The following is a 6,000-nucleotide window of genomic DNA, read 5'->3' on the forward strand; positions in this document are numbered from 1 at the left end:
TTAAAGAAGACTCTAGATTAAAAGGGAGTTAAAAGACATACCAAAGTTTTAAGTATTCGTAAAACTAAAGCCTATAGGGATATACACATAGGTAACAAATCTTTGTTTGTTTCAGAAGATAGATGTAATAGCATATAAACTGATGGTATAATCCAATAGTGAGATTTCACAAATACAGAATTAAAGTACTTAAGTCATCCACAGGGGATGAAATTCAAGAACTAGTACAGGGGTTGGCTTTGGATAGAAACCTAGAGCTTATCCATAGTAATATATGGAGAAGGTAGAGTTTATGCAATGGCTCAATATATAAGTTGGCCTTTTACCTATGCAATAAGCAGTGATGTTTTTACTTAAGAGAAAGAGTAGATAAAGAAGGAAATGAAGGCACATACAAATTGGAAAAGAAGGTAAAATTACTATTATTAGCGGATATGATCATTTATCCAGAAAGTTCAAGTGAGTTGACTGGAAAACTAAAGAAAATAAATAAATAAATAAATGCAGTAAGTTTCCTGGAAAACCCATTAATAAATAATTTTTTGCTTTAAACAAAAATAGCCTGTTAATTGTTTGGGGAGGGTTTTTTTTTTAGCTAAATTTATTGAAAGAAATTATCCAAATGATGTTTGGAGGAAAATTTGATAATATCACTCAAAAATTAAACTGGTTTTCTTTCTTCTGTGTAGATACCTAGTAATGGGATTGCAGGATCAAATGGAAGGTCTCTTTTTAGCTCTTTGAGGATTCTCCATAAGGACATTTGCACTAGCATGTTTACAGCAACTCAATTCACAATTGCCAAGACATGGAAACAACCCAAGTGTCCAACAACTAATGAAGGGATAAATAAACGGTGGTATGTATATGTACATACATACATACATACATACCATGAAATACTATTTAGCCATAAAGATAGATGGAGACTTTACATTTTTCTATTTACCTGGATGGATTTGGAGAATATCCTCCTAAGTAAAGTATTGTAAGAATGGAAATGCAAGTATGTAATGTACTCAATGTTAATATGAAACTAGTAGATGAACAACTTTGTGCCCACACAAGGAAAAAAACACACAATTAAATTTAAGTGGAGTGGGGAGGAGAAGAAAAGGGGAAAGAGATTTGGTAATCTCTCACCTAATAGGTACAATGTAAGAGTATACAGCATACCTCCCAGGTGAAGGGCTCAACTATAACTTGTACTTTATGTAACACAGTGTAATCTCATTATTTGTACCCATATATTAATCTGAAAAAAAATTAAATTGAGTCAGTATTAAATTGACTCAGTGTTGCCACTACTAAGAATTTTTATAATGGTACACTCACCATTTGCCAAGATGCATTCATATTCAAGATTGCTGATTAGAAAAATTGATATCTGAAGCTAAACATGTTTATAATTCAGCTTAGTTAATAAATTGTATTTGAATGAATGGAATATAAACAGCAATTTAAAAATATAAAAGCTTGTCTGAATATTTTAACATAGAAATGATTGAGATTGCTCTTATGAATGACCACATAACAACACTACAAAATATCCCATGGGCCTTGGCAAAGGTTTATCCTCTATTTCTAAGGTACAGGATTGTGCACAGTTATGGAAACAATCATGCTACTTTATTCAGACCCCATAAATGTTACTTGAGTTTTTACATTTGACCTATTAAATATTGAAAGTTATACCAAAGTTTTCCATTATTGTAATTTTTATTCATTTCTCTTTTCACAACCAAGGAGTTTGTATTGAATACTATGTTCTGATGTTATAATGTCAAAAGATTTTGACATGTGTATCTTAACTGGAAATTTACTTACAATTTTATAAATTCATCGGCCTATTTCACTTTACAATTTTTACTTTTAATTCACTTTCTTAAATTGATCAGACCTCAAATTGTGTGTGAGAGTGTGCTTATTTTAGATTCCCTGGAATACTTTCGCATGGCCTTTACCTTTCTGAATCATTTCATTCATTACATTTTTCTTGCAAAGGGCATATAGATGTGCTCAATTATTTGACTCACTTCAAGAGTTGTCTCCTTTGCATAGACAGGTATCAGCCTGCACAGCATTTCCACCTCTCCCTTCACGCTGAATTTGCCAAGTACCAGAGTTTGGTAGGCAGCTATGAGTTGATTTCCAATGTCACCTTTTCTTGTGGCCCTCAGTATTGTTTTGTTTTGTTTTTTAATAAAGTTTTATTTTAATCATTTTCATAGAAACTCATTTTGGAATGAGGTAGAGTATAAATAGTTATATGGACCAAATGAATTTAAATCTTATATCTTTCATGAATTAAGCAGAACGAGTTTTCCCATCTGCAAAATAAGGATCACACCTTACGGGATTGTTAGATTAGATGAGGTAAAAATGTGTAAAGCACCATAGGTGGTTTCTGGCACATGGTAAGTGCACAGTAGGTATTTTCATCTTCCTTATCATGGGCATTAAAACTTTGCTTTAATGAAGAACACCATCTTACTTGGCACAATTTGAATACATTTTTTTTTTAATAAGACCAAAAAATGCTATTGGTTTGGCAATGTGATATTCTTGAGACACAAATAGGAATGAGATTTGGGCCTTGCCCTGAGGGAGTTTGCACTGTGAGAACAAAGGTAGTTGAGTAAGCAGCTGGTTACAGAACATCATGGTAAGTGCTGGGTCAGAGACAACCCATGCAGAGGAGACAGCCCTAGGGCACTGGGGCAGTTGGCAAGACTTGGAGAGGGCAGCTGGCCCTCAGTGTTTTTAATTTAGCCAATAGTCCTTGTTGGTTTGAGTATGAGGTAGTACCCTACTTTTTGTAATTTTAATATTTTTGCTTCTCTGAACTTATTTCCGTGGATTCCAGGGACAATAATCATATAAAGTAGCTTGCCTTTGGCCTATGGAGGTTCCTTTATAGCAGAGTTTCTTAATCTCTTTTGTAATGAACTACTCAGAGTATGATGCCAAAATTCTAAAGAAACTAATTATGTTGAAATAGTTATCAAAATACTAAAAAGCACATTTTCATAACATATTATTTATTAATATACTAATTTAAAATGAGTGAACAAAATAGATTGAGACATTGTAGTTATGTGAACAAAAGTTCTCTGAAAAGTAATTTAGAGTAAAGAGACTTCATTACCAAAAACAGTTTGCTAAACATGCCAGAAGGCCTTTGGTGTAAAAGGAAGATGCACTCCAGAGAACAAAACAAAGGTCTGTCTTTAGTAGGAAAATTCCCACCCAGGTGCACTTATGCAAATGAAGGATTCAAATGTACTTAGTTCTGATTGGTTAACATTTGCTGAGTTCTGATTGGTCAATCCGGGTCTTAGTAGGTTGGTTGGTTCTGGTGAGGTAAACAGGCAAGTGTGAAAGTCCCCTAATTAAGCAGACCATGTTTTGCAGGAACTCAAAGTAGGTGTGTATCCTCTATTCAGCAAATGGCCACGTGGCTGTATTTTTAATTTAGGCCCAGTTAACCACTCAGGATCCATCTTCAAGGACTGGTTTTTTCAGAGTTCACAATTATAATATCATGAGAAAATACTGGTGATTTCTGCTGGTATCAAAGTAATTGGTACTACTACTATTGCGGTTTTTTGCCTCATTTGTAATGGAATGAAACGTTAAATTTCAGTCCTGAGGTTATACAAATAATGATGTAATTATTTTCTAACAGACTCCTAGATTAAGAATCCCTGCCTTTGACATTCAGTGAGACAATGAATATTTTTAAAACACTTTTATAAGTGCTGGGATAGGCACTTCTGTGCTTAAAAGAAATTTACACTTGGGCCCGGGAAGATGAACAACTATATTTAAAACAGTTAATTCCAGACACTGATACACTAAGAAGAACAGAAATTGGGTAAGAGAGCTTTGTGGAGAGCTGTGTTAGCTTGAGTACAGTAGGTGACATTTTTCTTGAGATTTCAGGAAGAGAAACCGGGCAGCATTAAAATCAAAGCAAAGACTGTTCCAAGCATAAAAACTATAAATATGCCTAAAGGAGAAACTGTAAGGCAGGATGGCTGGAATGTGAGTGAAGAGAGAAAATTTGTAAGTGGCTAAGGGCCAGATCACATAGGACTTGCAACTCATAAGGGTTTGATTTGAATTCATTTCTGTTTATAGTTGAATCGTCTGGATGTTTTTGGAAGAAGGAAGTAATTTGCCTAATTAATCCTTTATGAAGATCTTTCTAGCCACCTTCTAGAGAAAAAAGTCTATAGAGGCAACAGTGAAGGCAGGGAGACCAGGATAGAAGGTGTCTCAAAAGAAAAGGTAGTATGGACTAGGATGGAGGCAGAGGTGGTGAGAAGCAAGCAGATTTAGACAAGCTCTAGAGATAAAGCTGGCCAAACAAGGCAGGGACATTGTAGACTGTGCAGGAAAGCCAAGAATCATGGATAGGACCTAGATCTTGGCTTTAGCAACTATGAGGTATTCCCTTATGAGATTGTAAGGCTTGCCAGGTAGAACTAGGGTGGAATTTTGTCCACATTAAGTTGGCCATGCTTGTTTAGAATGCTCAACAAAGAGCGAACTAAAGTTCTCTGAAAAAGAAAGTCAGAGGAAAAAGACTTTATTCCAGTAAACAGTTTACAAATGAGAAAGACTCAGTTTGAAGTATAAAAGGAAGGTGACTTCCAAAGAACAAAAGGCTAGCTTCTCTATCATAGCAAGAGTTCTTATCCAAGTTCCTGATCAGATATGTTTATGCTAATGAAGGATTGAAACTTGCTTATTTTTGATTGGTCTAAATAGCTGAACTCTGGTTGATTCAGATGAGCTCTTGAGGTTCCAAAGATAAAATACTGCAAGTTTCCAGATGAACTCAGAGTGATGTGTGAGCCCTAGAGGACAAACAGCAGCTTAGCTCTAGTTTAAATTGAGCACCCATTAGCCAGTCACCCTCCATCTTGAAGGTTCACATTTGTTCACATTTCCCCCCTCTTGATCAAAATCTATCAATAGAGAGCATTTATGATCAAAAATATTGTGCTCCATCATGGTGCTGGATTGGTTGGCTACCCACCCCAGGTCCATCTAGTCACACAAAGGGATTCTGGTGGTAGGGCAGTGGTCAATTGAGCAATTAGAGCCATTTATTTATGAGAGGCACTCTTAAGTTAAATTTGAATCAAACTATGCTGGGTTAAGTTGGTTCCAGTTTCTGACTAGAACAAGTTTAAATTCTCTAGGATTGTGTAAGCTTGATTCCGGTGGGGGACTCTTGCAGACATCAGTTAATAGGTGGAACAATTTTGAAGAGCCTAATGCTTAGCCCAGATATGAAGATTATTAAGACTTATGGAGCAAAACATAAAGGGATCCTATACCAGAGGGAAGCCAGCTGAAAATACCTGGAAATTGGAAATTTAACCCAGTAAGTTCAACCAGGAGGCTTTCTGAAGATGTCCTTTTCAGGGATTTGGCCAATTTTAGGATCTTAGATGTTTCCAGTTCAACTTGACTGGATGCATTTACCAAGGTGTATCCAAAGTGTTAGCAACAGCACAGACACCTCCTATACAGTCAGGAGATAGTCTAATGCAAAGCACTTGTCCAGCAAGGGAATCTAGGGATCTCTTTTGTACCCTGATAGCTCAGTCAAATTAAGCCCTTAATTTAGAATTTTAATCCTGGAAAAACCTTCCAAAGATGTTAAAAGGTTCAAAGTACTTGCTTAAACAAAATCATAGTCTTTTAACCAGATTAGTATTCAAAAGACGTCAAAAGTGATACAGAAAGTTACAAGTATATACAAATCTTAAGTCTTTTAAAGCTCTGTCTCCTAAGTAATCAAAAACCTAATAAAGACAATATGAACCACAGGAAATTAGCTTGGTAAAGCACAGAGGCTTTGTTTTCTAGGCCAGTTGCCAAAAGGCAAAGGAAAAAAATCTCCTGTGGTATTGTTGCATCTCCTTATTAAAAGTCAATTTAAATAACCTGGAAGTTAAACCTGACAAAAAATGTACTTGAATT

This window comes from Nycticebus coucang, chromosome 9 (genome assembly GCF_027406575.1).
Source record: "Nycticebus coucang isolate mNycCou1 chromosome 9, mNycCou1.pri, whole genome shotgun sequence".
NCBI classification, from domain to species: Eukaryota; Metazoa; Chordata; class Mammalia; order Primates; family Lorisidae; genus Nycticebus; species Nycticebus coucang.